This window comes from Calypte anna, chromosome 6 (assembly GCF_003957555.1).
Source record: "Calypte anna isolate BGI_N300 chromosome 6, bCalAnn1_v1.p, whole genome shotgun sequence".
Lineage (NCBI taxonomy): Eukaryota > Metazoa > Chordata > Aves > Apodiformes > Trochilidae > Calypte > Calypte anna.
In genome coordinates, this window is record NC_044252.1 from 8,809,556 (window position 1) to 8,826,981 (window position 17,426).

Sequence of the window (17,426 nt, forward strand, 5' to 3'; positions counted from 1 at the left end):
GAATATCAAGCACAGGGAAGGAAAATCCTCTAAACATTCACTAGCACTTTGCAGGCTGCTTTGATTATCTTTTGTTGATAAGTATAATTTTTATAGCTTTAACTTAGTTATATTGCAATTAAGAGATCAAAAGAAGCCTGTGAAATGGATATCTATTAACTCTTCCAAAATTCTAATTAGTATTGCAAACAAGGCATACATACACTGTAATATGTCTCAGTCAGAAAAAGCAGCAGCTGACTGAAACCAAGACATTATTTTTTTTAAACAAAACACAAAAACCAGTTTTTTCTCAACTTAGTGAGAAAGCCCATAAGAAGCATTTCAACCTGGAATTTTAAGATAATCCTTTTAAAAACACTTAGCAAATTAAAATATTTAGAGGTAAGAATTTTTCAGTAAGCTCTGTCTTACTTGACCATTTCATATAAAATCCTAGCAGGTCTATTCAAGTGCAAGTGCAATTAAATTATTCCACTCTAATGAGGTACAGATTTAGCCCATAAATGGTCTCCCCCTAGAAAATTTCTCTTCCAGCTTACACTCAGAACAAATCTCTGTGTCATTCATCCAGTAGCTGAGGTCACTCCACTTTACCTCCTATTTGGCTAAGACACTTTCCAATTAGCAAACCCAGCAGAAAGCAAATCTCTAATTGTTCTCAAAAGTGGACACCAAAGGTTAGCTAACAAGTAGCTGCTAGAACTACATCTACCTGGATAAACTTGTGACGTTCCATCTCCTTCCACAGGGACTCAACCAATGCTGGCCCTGCAAATTTGCTGCCTCCTGCAGCACAAGGAATGATGGCTTTGCTAATACATAAGTAACCCAGAGGCACTTAAGGAAAGGCTCAGCAGCCAAGCAGTTTATGTACTACTAAGCACACTGCCACAGTTGCTCCTGTTGTGTAGAGGGACAATCCTGGTATACCACATACTTGGAATTTAAGTTCCATTGACCTTTTCAGATTTTCAAGTTCAGGCTTTAGCTGCTTGGCTCCATTATGAACAGTAGGATGTGAGCAGTCAAAATCCCTGAAAAAGGCTTGAAAAGCTACTTGCAAAATATTCCAGTGCCTCTCTGCAGATCAGCAACTGGCTGGAGGGAGGGGAAGCTGAGGAATGAGCAGGAAAGAGGACAGGAGGAATACAAGAGCAGTGTTCGGCTGTTACAAAATCAGCAGCACAGAAAAGACTCCTGCTAAGCTTCCTAGATTTAGGAAAAGGTACCAAAACTTTCAGACTTGTAGTTTACTCGTCTTCAAAGACAGATTGATTTCTTTTTTTGCCAGCTTTTGCCCACTGCATTATTGTGTTGGTTTTTGTTTTTTTTTTTTTTTGTTGTTGTTGTTTTTTTACACTTGGCTGTGTTTGCCAAAGCAGCTGCCAAAGCAGGGTATATCCTCCAAACATTTCTGGCAGCAAATCAGCAGCTGGGCATCCTGAGTGCTTGCTTCACAGGGTCACTTAGGAGCTTGGAGGAATGTCTTCCAATACAACATCTTTTAAATCCCAGATACAGATGTTTCTATACAGTCCTGGGCAATGGCCATATTCTTCCTCTCACTGTCTTGTCACCCCATATGCTGCTGGTGGGTACAGCACAACTATTTTCTTAACCAGTTTGTAGGTTCTCCTGCTTGATGCAGACTTCTGGATTCTGAGAACAGATGTGAAAACTTTACACTGAAGGACTAATTCCAGCTCATTTTTATAGAAGCAGGTTCCTGAAAAGATCATAATAGAGACCCCACTTCTGGAAGGACGATTGGTTATTGTCTCAGATGTTCAAGGATGTGCTGAGAAGGCCAGTAATGATTCCCAGCAATTCAGTAGCAGTTTGAGCCAGCAAGGTATAGGTCCCTAGATACATGGGGAATTTGCTTCTGTTGCAAGAAGGAAAGAAAACCACCAAAATATGTAAAATAAGATGCAAGTCTTACAGTCATTTTACAGCAAAAAAAGTTATTTCAAGACAAAGGACAACACAGTGTTCTGCCCAATCTTCACCTTTAGCTCAATGCTCAGTGTTTACCAGGGGACCAAAAGACAGTACATGCTTGGTAGCATATTACCAGGTTTTCAGCATAAAGATTCTAATAACAAATAGCAGGAGTCAACCAAAAACTGTCAGATCACCTGGCATTTAAGCTCTTGCTAAAGGTACAAGCAGAAACAGATACTCCTAAGAGAATTTTGCTTTGCCTATTATTCCAATCGACAGTCAGATCAATATCTTTCTTGATGTTTCTGCTGCTGTTTCTTGATTTCAACATTCTTATGTCACTTCAACTCTTTGTCTGATGGTAACATGTTCCATATATTTGCACAAGTTTGCTTTTGGCTCCTTTCAGTACTACATATGTATAAATCCCTTGAGAGAGTTCACAGCCATACACTCGCACAAAGTTCAGACTCCTGCCCCCTTAAATCTGTTTAATCTCAATGTTCTCACACAGATATACAGTAGCTTCCCAGAAATGCTTGCAGAATCACAAACTAAATGAAAAAATGAACTTCAGCTCTGCTTCAGGTATAGATCAAAGCAGGTATGCTTGACACTACAGCTAAAAGAGGAAAAATAACCAAATACCACTATTGGCATTGACCAGGCTTTCCAGAAAGAAGAACTGTACCACCAGTTCTGCATCCCTGCTTATACATTCCTATATGAGACCCTGCAAACAAGCTCCAAATAAAGCCCAGGAGGCAGACATGAGTTTTATGTTCTGCACAGGGGTTGAAAAGCATGAGGTAAGTGAGTCTTGAGCTCTCAGTACTAAAGAAGTGCTGAATTCAGTTCAGTGAGACTTGCTGAGCAGTATCTCCACACCAGAGGAAAAAATAGAAGTGTGAGTTCACGTAACAGATTCAACAGGCAACCAACTGCAGCAGTTTTTTAATCCTGAGTGCTCTGCATTGCAGTCTTAACAATGAAAGGAGGATGTTAATAGGGTTTTTTTATTATTTTACTAGGATTTTCTCATTGCTAAAAAATATATATGTTTTCAACTCAAGGATTCCCTCCTCAAATGCAAGGGTTCTTATATCAATTAGATCATCACGCTCAGGTACTGATAGGAAAAACAAAAGATCTGGTATCATTCAACATAGTTAATGAGTTCAGGTTGCTTTGTGTTTTTTTTTCCTCTGGTTGGACAGGGAGAGTATGTCTAACACAGCTGCAGAGCCTTGATGGCTATTCACAGGGACATGTAAAGCTCTGACCTAAAGAATCTGTAAAGAGAAACTAGTTGCTTCCCTATGTAAATCTTCACCATCAAAACAGAGCTTAAATTAACAGGTTCCTATTCATTTCCCTTGATGGTCTCCACTAATTACAAGCTCTTTTAATTACTAAGCATATACAAGGGGTGGAAATGACTTAGATGATCCTCCAAGATTTAATTATCAAGATCACACCAACAGTGACCCAGCTTGGCCTAGTGCAGCAGAAGCTGCTGGCTCTCACAAAATTCTCTTCTCTACCACATCCAGTCTCCAGCACAGTAGCATTTTCCTGCTGCATTCATCCCAGCAAAGCAATTCCTGGTGAAAATATGGTGATCATCTAGGAAAATCTTTGCAACTTTGTGGATGGGCAACATCCATATTTATTCTCTCTCCTCAGCTCCTCAGATTCTTTCCTTACAACTCCCACACCAGGTTGAGTATCACGTTCAAAAGACTCTCCAATTACTCAGGTATGAGCCTGGCTTGCAACAACATATATTTTCTCCTCCTTAAATACACCCATAGCTGGTGTCTGAAGGGGACTTGGGCAAGAAGAGAGACACTGGTGATAGCTCAACACCATGAAATTGGTTACACTCAGGAAGGTGGCACACAGGAATCCCTGCCACTCCCAGAGCAGCAGCTGTATTACTACAGGTGACCAGGCCCAGAGCCCTGAGGTACAATCAGTAGCCCAGAAAGATCCATCTGCCCTAACTCAATCCACAGTATACAAAACTGCTAAATAGTGGAGGAGTTCACCAACTCAGCCCCTGTCAAACATAGCAATGCATCCAGAAACCAAAACCAGTGCAAATGATTTCGTTTTCATCTTCACAGAATGTTTTTACATACCAAGCACTCTGCATGACCAGCCAGCAATAACAACCCCCTACCAAAAAACAGGATAAAATGGATTGAAAAAGAAAGCCAATACTGCCCAGAGTCCCTCTGAACAGTGCATCCAGTACAGCTACAGTTCTGCCAAGAAAATACTGCTCTATAAATGTTCCAAGTAAGCTGCAGGTAGCAGCTTTATAGGTCTCACATTACAAAATGATAAAAAGTCTGTACAAAAGCCACTACAGTCTATCAGGGAGGATATTAGGACCTTCTGGTAGAAGAACTTTGGCAAACTCTTAGACTGAATTTACAGTCTGACCCTCTAGTTCTCTACAGGATTGCCCTTTGGCTCCTTCATACAAGCTATGCTCATTCCTGAGGATGGTTTTTGGCAAAGACCAAAAGGAACTCACCCGAGTGCCAGCTCAAAATCTTCAGTTTTCTATTAGTTCTTTAAAAATATTAAATAATGATAGCCTCCAGCATGTGAGAGAGAAGAGCCAGCAATAAATGCTGCTAAAAGGATAATTCGGAGCTGTGAATAGAGATCAATAAGTAAGCAGGAGATTTAGTCACTACCTCCCACAGCTGAGCAGAACTAAAAACCACACACCTGTCTCCAAGTCATTCAAATGGGAGGAGAAGGACAATCATAGGGCAAAAATTGTCAGGGGAGAGCAGATCTTCCTGAACCTTTTGTGGCTGATCATATAGCAATTAACTTACAACTAAAATAACCGAAAAGTCACTATAAATCATTACTTATGACTTTACAAAGCAATATCCATCCCCTCTTCATTGATCATCTCAGCACAGTTAGCATTTGATTCATGAAGCTGTGCCTCAGGTTGCCAAGAACAGAGCTGCTCCTCAATTAATAATAATGAGTACTAGCTCAGGGAGCCTCACACATATCAGACCCCAAAGGAGCACCAGCCAGAAACAGAAGTAAAAAGCAACAAAACTTTTTCTTTAGGAAAAAAAAATGCATTAATCAACTTTAATTTTCATCCCTATGGTCATAAGCTTTGTGAAAATATAGTATCTTTTTGGATTTTAGCAAAGCATTTGATACCATAGCCCTTGAAACTACCTGAAACGGATTGTATCGTTAAGTTTAAAAGCTGCAACTTGGTAATAAGCTATCAAAGCACATTTACTGCAGCTGAGAAGTAAAACCCCTATGTTTTCCTGTGGTAGAATCTTCTAGAAAGAAGGAAAAAAAATGATGCCTATACATGAGCAAATACTATTATGCAAAAGCACTTACAGACAAATACACAGTGAAAGTCCATCAAACTCTCACATTAGGCAGGAATCAGTCTGCCTTCATGTTTAGGAGACCCAGTATCAGCTACATTGCATATGCCAGATCCCTTGTTTAAAGAATTAAATGCACTAATGCACAGGTGGCTGATGCCAGGCCAGAAATTTTTCTTCACCTCCATCCCTAGAGATACACAAACTCCAGGTCTGACAGTCAGCACATCTCAAACAAAGTGCTGGTTAATATAAAATCCCTGCTAGTAATTGTCCAGGGGTCACATTGACCTTATAGAAGCTAACACACAATACTTGTTTATAGAAAATAAGTAATTGTTTAGGAAGTCATCACATTATAAGGGAAGAATATGTGCTAAACTGATAACCATAGCAACCTTGAGATAAAAGAACAGAAGATATTATCAACTTACCTGAGCTAACCTAGGCTGAAGAAATGCACATGCCCGGAGAAGAAGAGTTGAAAAGTTTACCCAGAGAAAGACCTTTGCTTCATTTTTTACTTCATCCCCCCGATCCCCACGACCACCACCAGAAGGCACTGGGCAGGCGCAGGAGGGAGGAGATCATGAAAATGACCTCTTAGGATTAATTTGAATATGAAGCGGGAGTAGGTGATGCATATGTATAGGCGTACTGGGAAATCTAATGAATATGTAATACTTTAGTATATATAACAAAAGCCCCTTGGCGATACTGGTGTGTATGGATTCCGGGGGAATAATCCCCTCATGTGCCCAGTGCTGGATAAACGTACCCCTATCTATAACTTTAGAAGTTGTAGAGTCGTTTTCCACAAGTCAATTTTGGCACCCCAGATGGGACACTTCTCCACCCGGCTGGAGGATTGACTGGGAAATGGACAGTCTTGGTTCTTACCCCAAGTTTTCTCTGGAGGACTCCATTCCTAGGTGCTCACTGCGGGAGTGGACAAGAACTGTGGATAAGGTATTTCTATTAAATGTGAAGTACTGGGGCCCATAAGTTGCTGAGGGCGCTCATGCGGGTTGATGCTGCCGAGGTAGCGCACCAGAGATGTCGTGCAAGGCAGAGCTCGTTGGGTAGTTAGAGGGTACCCACTAAATTGCTAGGACCAGAAGGACCCTGCCAATGATTGTACAACAGGCAGAAGAGAGAGCGGAAACAACCAGCTGGTGGTGTAGTGGTTAAGATTCGGCGGTCTCACTACCGTAGCTTGGGTTTGACTCCCAGTTCACGGAGCCGTGGTTTGGTTAATGTAGTGGAAATTGCGTCCAACTAAGGTAGTTATAACTTTTATGTTAAATGCTGGGAGTGAGTGTGTGAATGAATGAGACTCAACACATTTGCAAAGTAAGTGCGGAGTCCTTCTAACCGCGGTTCCGTCCCCATGCCAGGAATGAATGTTATCTGAAGTGTAGAAACTGTGAAGAAAAAGAAAAAAAAAAAAAGGTTTTATTACTGGAAATTGGGTTTCACTTGCTCTAAGTGTAAACTTCAGTCTAATTGAGACTATCAGTGGTCTAATACACCCATGCCAAAGTTGTAAACTTTAGTGTGGAACATCATCGTTTGGTTGTTTTTGGTTTTCTTTTTTCTTCAGCGTCCACTGCCTGTAAACTGCAAATAAGAAAAGTATTCTAGGTGTCTGGAGGAACGTCTTCAAGTTAAATTTTAGTAAAGCTCTCAGAACAAAGGAAACTCGTTAGCATCCCAAACAAAGTCTGTGTACCCATTCTCATTACAATTGGGCGCTAATGTTCGGTAATTGTAAAATAAAGGGTAGCACAGTAAATTGCCCCACACTAAAAATTACTGTTTATTAAAGATATCTGTGCCTCTACGCTCCGTATAGCAATATTATCTGCTATCTGCCTGACGCGGTGGTAGCAGATTTGAGGAAAAATGTGTCATCCCTAGTGTGGACTTCTGTGACTGTCCGGTCGGGGCTTCTAAAGTGCTAAAGGGCCAGAGGCAGCTTACAATTAATCATAAGTGCAGCTGTGGGTATCCTCAGCTCCCCCTCCCCACTGCAAGGGGAGTAAAAAAGGAGGAAGGTGTGGGGGGAGTGGGCAGTTGGAGGAAATGGATTTTAGTCTGGAGCAGGGAGAAGGAGGCAAGCACTCGAGGTGTAGGGAACAACCTAAAAACAGTGGCAAAGCCCACCCAGGTGCTGAGCTTTCCTAGGGAGAAGCGACCTAGTGGGTCGCTAGGGCAAAACAGAGATAAAGAAAGGGGAGTGCAGAGGCATTTCAAGCAGCCCGAAAACGCAACAGCAAATTAGAGACAAAAAGCTCTGAAATGGCTCCTTTTAGTGCAAAGGACACAATCTGAAAACGTCCAGTCTCTCTGTCAAGTGGGACAGGGAGGGACGTGCTGCTGCCACATGGAAGGAGCCCACAAAATCTTACTAGAGGTCCTTGAGAGCGTCTTGTGTTGCAGGTAACGGGGGCCAGGTGAGCCGGCAGTGGCACAGGAAGGCTGGAGCCGAACCCCGCGGGCAGGACGGTGCGATGCCCTGCTAGGCACTCTCCTGAACTCATCGGCACGTCTTGCCTGTGGGTCACCCCGGCATCCTGGGAGCCTTGGCATGGCTCCCGTTAGAAGAGCAGCAAGGATGCCAAAAAGCATGGGGGCTGCTTCCTCGCCCTGCCCCAGCCGGAACCCCATCCGCCATTCAGCTGCCAGAAGGAGGAGCCCGAAAAAGAGGGGGGGGGCTCAAGAGAGCCAGTATCTTCTCCCTTCTTTCCGCCCCCCGCAGGGCCTGGGGCACGCATCCCATTTCTCACATCCTGCCACGCTGGGAAGAGCTGACAGCATCCCCCGGGAGGGACGGGGCAGCCCGGTCGGTGTCCTGACTCACCCGGCAGACACCGCGCTGCAGCAATGAGCGCAATAACAGGGGGAAGACCCAGGGTGCCGGGGGAGGCAGGAGGAGTCCTGGCAGGGCTCGAGGCGCACCAGTGGGGTGTGAGGTCCCCAAGAAGGGACTGGGCACCATCCAGGCGCCAAGGTCAAAGCCAGAAACAATCCTGGGATCAGCACGGTATCAAGAGTGGACTGGTAGCGCCCCATCATCCTCCCTGAGGCTACCGGGGAGGAGCGGGACTCCCAAGACTGGGATTGAGTTTTTCCCAGTCAAAGGTGGCCCCAGGGATGCTGCTGAATGGGACCTGACAGCTCACGGGACCAGGTGGGAGAAGCCCTGCCACTAGGTTGATGCTCCGTGGTGTCTGGAAAAGGGATGTTGCAGAGGGCATAGAGGGGTGCTAATTATATTATAGTTAAAGGAACCACCGGACAAGCTGACAAAGCATATTTCAGTAAACCTTTAAAATACAAATTGGGCAAACAAACAGGGATACGTAGATTTTTATATATGTCCCACTCTCCAAAGCCCCATTTTGGGAAGAGACTTGCTGGAACAAACGGGAGAAGTAATAAGATTTAATAAAGGAGAAATAACTCTTGAAGATCAGGATTATACTCAAATTATGAGCTTATTAGCGGCCACCACTCCCATGGTGAAAAGAAAACTCAATAATACCTATGGACCACTATGGGAGAGAAGAACAAGAAATTAGTTATCAATAATCAAATAAAAGAGAGCCAAGATGAAATGTAATCTAGGACTGACAGGAAAAGCAGGAAAATAATGTGAAATTTATCTGCAAAAAGCTTTAAAAAAGAGGGGAAGAGAAAAGATTCAGACTGCTTTAAGTGTCTGGGCTGATACACATATATAATTACAAATAAAAGGAATCCACACATGTAAATAACTAGGGGAATGGTAGAGATGCACGGCAGATGAGAGTCTGTGTACATACATGAATAAGTCCTAGGGTCAAAAAGGTCAAAGGATAAAATTGATATGGCCATGTCCGAAGAGCTGCAAAATCCCAGTTGTTTCATTCCTCTTTCTCCCAACTTGGACAGGGTTTGTAGTGGAAGTGGAGACATCAAAGGAGAAAGTGACAGACTTCTGGAAATGGGGTCAAAACACTTGAGCAAATAGAACAGAATCTTTTCTTCCAGACTCTGCACAAGTATCACTCTGAGTATCATACAGACAAGACAGACCGTAGGATCCCATAAGAAATATTTACCTCAAAACAGCTGCCCTGACAAAGTGGACATTGTGTTTGGGTGGAAGCCTCATTCGATAGCCATCTGGACTCTGTTCTCTCAAGGAGAGACCCCCACTTGGGTCACCACCCTGATAAACTGGGCCCTGTTCTCACAAGAGCAGCCCCTCCCTCAGTGGCTATCCCGATAAGCTGAACACTGGCCTTGCAAGGGGAGCTCTGTTTGATGGCCACCCTGACAGGCAGGACACTGTCCTTGTTTGATAAGGGACAGGGGCAGGCAAGCTGCACCCTGTAGAGGCAAAGTGACATCTTGTGTGTGCCCTGGGTAAAGCCACTGGAGAGGGCACATGCACAGAAATAAGGGTTATTGCTGTCATCCCATCTGGAGGGGTTCAACTGAACACCAGGCTGTGCAAGACATGCCGAAGCCCCCCACAAAAAGGTGGGTTCAGGCAGTATAAAAGAAGCACACTTGAAATGCTGGATGCGTGCCCACCATCCAAGGACCCGAACTTTCTACCGAGATCATCACTGGATCCAAGGGTTGAGATACCTTTTCTACCCCTTCTATATCTTTATCTCTTTCTCTCTCTTTCTCTCTCTCTGTGTCTCTGTTTCTAACCTTAGCTCAGCATGAGGGTAACATAGTTTCTAACTTTGTTAAGTTTTACTCCCTGTTGCTTTGTTAAGTTTTGTTAATTGTAACCTGTTGTTTTGACAACTTCCTTCAGATTTGCTAAATTGGAATCCATTGCTTTGAAAGTACCATCATTTATAATTCTGCTAGTTGTAATCTCACATGCTTTATAATCTTACTCACTTTCAAGTAAAGTTGTGTTTTATACAAACCTCCTGGGTAATAACCTTACTCCTGAATACCACACGGAGAATTGCCTAGCTTAATCTCGCCAAATGGGTTGTTAAAAAAGATAGAAGAGGAGAAGGATTTGGTCCAGCTACACCTAGGCTCCTACCTGAGAGAGTTTAGAAAGCAAGGAGGTCCAGTCCAAATTCCCCTGGGTCGACCCGCACTCTGGGGAACCCTACCTGTGTACACTGTGAGACATAGAGACGTGCCCACTACATGGGATGTGATATTTTGTTTGGCCCCCCCCATCTGAGGAGCTGTGCTCACTTTGTGAGATATGACAGCGCTGCACCCACCTTGTGGGGCATGACACAGACAATAATAAAATTAGTGTTCCTCACTCCCATTTTCTTTTTTGTTAGAAAATACATATACAGTGATGTTGCAGCCTGTCTAGGTACAGTCTGCATCCCTATGCTTCCTTTAGCAGTTCAGAAAGAATTTTTCTTGGGAACTTTGTTGTGGTATCTTGTGAGAGCAAACCCTGTGATACATTTTTCAAGGGCAGAAAAAGAAAACAGACAGAAACAAGACACACATACAGGCCAGAACATGATGGGGTTTAACAGGCATCTAAACAAGCTCCAACCTGAGCTGATTTATTTTCTAGCACTATATTCTGCTACATAGCACACATGCTGATTGCATGGCCAGTCGTTCCTCCAGGAGATTTTACAAGATTTGATGCTATAAGTTTCTCATGCAGATTCCTTCCAGCCTGCAACAGGCACTGCCAAAATGTGTATAATGGCATAATGGCAAAGTCTGCATTACCTTCCAGCTTTTCATGCTTAAGTGGTATGTACCAACAGTAACTCATATCATAGTACCTGTGGAAGATAAAAGGAAAAAACATAATGAGTTTGAAAAAAAAAAAAAAGACCAAAAAACTCCCTCTGCTGGATTCAGTCTGAAAAAATTAATTATTCTTCAGTAATGGTGCAAAGCACTGCTATCCTGAGAAACTATCACAGATCTAGCAATAGAAGCTGTGTTTGCAAAGTACAATACTGTATTTCTACAGAGCTCCCACCTAAGGTTTAAAACTCTGACTGCTTACTTTTAAAATTAATGTAAGTTGTTCTTTAAGAGTGATTTGGCTGCTATCAAAATAAGAATCAGTTTTTCAGAGAGTAGGGGCCAGGACTAGAAGCCTAGAGCACTAGAAAGCAAAAGTTGCCTGAGAATGGGGTGATAGGCTAACAGGGACAGTTCACTTGAAAGTCCAAAAGGAAATTGTCAAATCATTGCATTTTTGAGGTCATTAAGAATCTTTTCCTTGTGTACTGCAACAGAGGTTGAGGACAAGGTTTCCCTCAGCTACAAATGAAACAAACAAGCAAGCCACAATATAAAACACCAGGACTAATACATCACTACATTAATTCCCTGAAAAATTGTCTGCTTCTATCTATCCTAATTCAGAGCAGTAATGTGTGATTCCTAAATTCTTCTAACCTTAATTCATACTTATTCTACTCGTAGAAATGTTATCTTTAAATTAATGTGATCATAGCAGGCCTCATATTTCATAAAATCCAAATAATTGGGTTTTATCCTTGTGTTTATTCTGCACTAAATATTATCAAAGGATTTCAGTGCATTCTTGGGGGTAAGCAAATTAAACCAAATTCTCAAACATTTTCATATGTGAAAACCTCCTTCTCTGCAGAATGGAAGGGTTGGTACAGCGAGGGTGCAAAGTGCAGAGCCTAACAAATCAACAGGCAACCAAGACTGGGAAATGAAAGATGGTAAAGTGAGCAGCCAACACAAGTCATGGTTGTCATTGCTGAGGGTCTGGGGGTGAGGTGTTACTGGCTACTAAATGCAAGGAACTTTAAGAGTGAGCAATTTATTTTTAAGGTATAACAAAAACATGCTTGAGAAATCAGGCTCACTTTAAGCACATTGAAAACTGAGAACCATACATGCAACATTAGTTTCTGATTATTTAATCCATACTATATACCTTAAAGTTTATGCACATTAAAAGAAAGAAAACACATCCATGCTCTCCCTGAGCAGTTTGTGAAAGTTGCAAATTGTTGCACAGGAAATTGTTACAGAATAGTGAACACCTCTTCCCACCAGGAGGGCAGGATTTTCTCTGCAGGGCACTTTGCACACTTAAAGAGCAGTTAAAGATTACTACAAGGCCTTCAGGTCACAAACACATTTGCACATCTAGTCTCCATCTCCTATATCTCTTGTAGATTTCCAACCTGAGCAGTCAGTGAGCTGCATGATAGATACAGCAGGCTGGAGCAAGAGGAGCCTGTCACAGACACCCAGCAGGGAGAGCTACTAAATTATTCCAGCTCAGGTTATATTGATGCTCCTGTTCAGGTTACCCGTCTGTTTTACTCCCTCCACCTCCAAACAGATGAATGCTGCTTTCAGCTCAGCACAGTTGCTCCTACTTGCTGAAAAGAATAAATCAGCATTGCTTAGTTTGAGGCTGCCCCATCAAAGCAAAACGGGACAGGCTGAGGAGACGAATGGTCTGTATGCTAGCCAAAGACGCACAACCCGACCTATGGCTAGGCAGGGGATCTGATATTTTACAGAAATATCCCCAGAGGTGACAGGGTTAGCGAGCTGCAGCCTCTCGGATGCTTGCACTGCACTGCCCTCTGCTGGTCCCAGCAGCACTCTCCAGACTGCATTAAAATGGGCTGGAGTTTTCGCTATTGAACCAGATGAAAATACGAATTCTCTTTTAATCTGCCCTGAAGAGAGAAAAAGAATAGATAGAAGTATTTTCCATGCGATTTTTGCCAAAGTATATAATCTTGCTACCTTCTTTCCCACCTGCTTTCTATGGAATGACAGCCAAAATAATGGTGCTTAATTCTTGTCTGCTTCTGTCAGCAATGCTCCAAGTGCTTTATGAAGGGAATACTATCAGACCTTGTTATTTGCCCTGCAGACACTTACACACGTTTCCTAAGGCCTGTGCAACTAGTACTCAGCACAGTTAGCACAATGCTCTTACTTACAGTTTGTGGCTGAAAAGCCTTTCTATAACACCCTGTGACCATTAGTATATTTCTCATGTTCCTCCTCAAATTTCTTAGTTTGTACCTCCACTAGTCATACTGCAGGATAAGACTCTAGAAAACAAACTGCAGTGATGCAGGGTTCTGCATCAGCAATAATTAGTGTGAAAATAACCTCGCTGACTTTTTCCTGTAAAAGAAAAGCATTTGAATGAAATTAGACAATTTTACATGACAATAAAAACTGTCATCCTTTGAGAAAATCAGCACCCTCAAAGCAGCTCAAAAATAAGTGTTGTTGGAAGCATATTTTAAAGGAAAAATGTATTTTGAAGGAAAAACATATTTTGCATATAAAAAATTACAAAATCCAAATACACAATATCTTTCGTGTCCCAGAAACGCCATGCATGGAAGCTTTCAACAGTAGTTCATATAATGCACCTACATAGACTTGAACTCTTTTGAAGTAAGAAATTGAATGTCAGCATAAAAGGCAGAGGAGTATTATTAGCAGAGAGATCGTGTATCATTAAATTCCCCTGCATGGTAATACCATATCTGCAAGAGCTTCTAAGCACATAGGTTGAACATCATAGACTTTCTAGAAACATTAAGGTCAGGATCATAGAATCATAGAATTGGCTGGGTTGGAAGGGACCTCAGAGATCATCAAGTCCAACCCTTGATCCACTACTGCTGCAGTTACCAGCCCATGGCACTGAGTGCCACATCCAGTCTCTTTTTAAATATCTCCAGGGATGGAGAAACCACTACTTCCCTGGGCAGCCCATTCCAGTGTTTGATCACCCTCTCTGTAAAGAAATTCATTCTAATATCCAGCCTAAACTTTCCCTGGCACAACTTGAGACCATGCCCTCTTGTCTTGAATCAAGTCTTGTCTTGGATCAACTCACTTTACCGCCTTCTGCTGCCCAATGGGCAGCAATAACTTCTTTGCTACTACTGTTTAATACAACATCTCACCCACAGGTCTCTAACCTGTGTTTGAGGCTTCCAGGTTGCTACCAGAATACGAAATATAACACAGCATAACTTTCTGCACCTAGGATGGGGGAAGCCTGGAGGCAAGTACAGACTGGGGAATGAGTGGCTGGAGAGCAGCATGGCGGAGAGGGACCTGGGGGTCCTGCTTGATGGCAAACGTGAGCCAGAAAGGTGCCCTGGAAGGCAGGTGAGCCAACCATGTCATAAGGTGCATGAAGCACAGCTTTGCCAGGAGGCCAACAGAGGTGATGGTCCTGCTCTAAACTGAGATGGCCTCACCTTGAGTACTGTGTGCAGTTTTGGGCACTCTACAGTAAAGACATGAAGCTACTGGAGAGCCTCCAAATGAGAGCAACAAGGATGGTGAAGGGTCTGGAAGGGATGACTTACGAGGAGCAGCTGAGGTCACTTGGATTGTTGGAGAAAAGGAGGCAGAAGGGTGACCTCGTTGCAGTCTATGTCTTCCGCATAAGGGGAAGAGATGGAACTGGCACTAATTGGTTCACTCCCATGACTAATGACAGGACTTAGGAAAATGGTAGGAAACTGAATCAGGGGAGGTTTAGATTAGCTATCAGGAAAAAGTTTTTCACTCATAGGGCAGCTGAGCAGTGGAACAAGCTCCCCAGGGAAGTGGTCACAGCTCCAAGCCTGCCTGAGTTCAAGAAGCATTTGGATGATGCTCTCAGGAACTTGGTGTGATTCTACACAGGGACAGGAGTTGGACTTGATGATCCTTCTGGATCTGGTAGTGATAAAATAGTTCCAATAAAGGATATGAAATCTGCTCTGCAAAGAATTACTTTAAGACTTCTATTTTTTTTTCTATTTTTTTTTTTTTTTTAAACTGAGTTTTGTGAACAGGCCAGCCTTTTGAAGCAGGCAAATACTGGGACATTACTGTAATAGTCAAGAAAATATGGGAGAATTCATTTCTGCAGTGAATTTTCATCATGCTGTCAGCACGGAATCTTGCAAGTATTGACTTTTCAAATACTGGCATTCTCATTTTAGATAGGGTGAAACTGAAGCAGAGATGAAAGGTATCATGGGATAATTAGTACTCTTGTCAAACTGAGTAACAATTAAAATGGAGTCAAGAATTGTAAAAACTGCTGGACTTCTATTTTACTATGCAATGAAATTTATCAGACTGATCCAACTCTTTAAAAACTCCTAATATTTTTATGTGTACACTTCTGCCTGAGCTAAATGAGTGCTACTTACCATCCCCAGACTGAGCACTGTGTGCACAAAAGCTATTTCATACTGATGGTCACAAGAAAATGAGGGAAAATCACACCAGTTTATTTTCAAGGGTGCCTTTCTTTCTAGCTGTAGCATCTATGACAGTGATGTATCAGGTCTCTTCAGGATAAAACCTAAACAATTGTTAAAACTTGAGACGGATCATGAAACCACATTTTATCAGAATACACAGCTTCATCAAAATCTAAATGTTTCTCACAAAGTGCTGCATTTCTATGGCATTTTCTGGAAAAACTAGAGTAACATTTGGAGTATCCCATCTTGGCAAGTGATTTTAAATGCCTGCCAGCTTGGGCAACTTCAGAGGCTTGCTTTGCAATAGGCTTCAAAAACCAGCCTCTCAGTAAACACTTTTAACAACTGAAGTGATTTTCAGAGTCTGTGATGGAGGGAAACATTTCACTACTTAAACAGCTTTCAAGTGTTCAGATTTTGTATAACTGATTTGTATAACTGATTTTTGGATAACTCTGGAATAACAAAATTAAAAGTAATTCTTAAAACAGAGTTTCTGGTCCATTATGTAAGCCAATTACTTCTATCTTTAGCTTCATAACAAGAATTCCCAATATATTCCCTTAGGGCTTCATTCAAGCACAAAGAACTATCCCATGGACTGGACTAGACCTGAGAACTCCAACTGCCCATGGTTTCATATGAACAACTAGAACTCCTATCAGAAAACCCCCCTCTTACTTTTCAGGCTGACTGATTAGCATCAGATACTCAAAACTCATTTTTAGAGCTGTGACATTTATGTTCAATGTCTCTACTAACAGCCAATTCTCATTTGAAACAGCAGGTCATACTCATGACCAAGGGAAAGCAGCAACAACATCAGTTTGAGTGATGTTATGAATGTACCAGTATTAAACTAGCCTAGCACAGCTGTATTCTGTTGTGCTCATAAAAAAGAAACCATTCCTGTACAAAAAATAATAATAATAATAAAAAAAAAAGGTGCTAAGGGTATTGATTCTGGTTTGCAAAAGGGAAATGTCAGAAATAGCTCATCATCCAACACTTTCTCCTCACATGCAATATTCTGCCCAGTGACAGTAAAGCTGACCTCTTCCAGCATCAGAACATTGCATTACATCCAGTCAGCAGAACATTTTCATCACTGCCACAAGGCTTTTGCCTCTGGATGGCAGAAGGCAGAGAATGAATTACAACTTTTAGGAGCACCTTCTGCAGAAGTCATTGAATCAGCTATTTAGCATCTGACAATAACACTGATAAAAGACATAGAATCATAGAATTGGCTGAGTTGGAAGGGACCTCAGAGATCATCAAGTCCAACCCTTGAACCACTGTTGCAGTTGCTAGACTATGGCACTGAGTGCCACATCCAGTCTCATTTTAAATATCTCCAGGGATGGAGAATCCACTACTTCCCTGGGCAGCCCATTCCAATGCCGGATCACTCTATCTGTAGAGAAATTCTTTCTAATATTCAACCTAAATTTCCCCTGGCACAACTTAAGACCCTGCCCTCTTGTCTCGTTGAAAGTTGTTTGGCAAAAGAGCCCAACCCCCTCCTGGCTCCAACCTCCTTTCAGGGAGTTGTAGAGAGCAAGGAGGTCTCCCCTGAGCCTCCTCTTCTTTAGGCTGAACAACCCCAGCTCCCTCAGCCTCTCCTCATAGGATCTGTGCTCAAGATCCTCATAGGATCTGTGCTCAAGTCCCTTCACTCACTAACTGAGTCTTGTCCATCAAGCAAAGTGCCCACTCACCCAGCAAAACCAGGTCCAACAGCACGGAACTACCTTTTTGGGCCTCAGTTATGTAAGGTAGCTAAAACATGTGTATGCATTTGGAAACTCTGTGCACGAGCTTCCCAAATACCCCA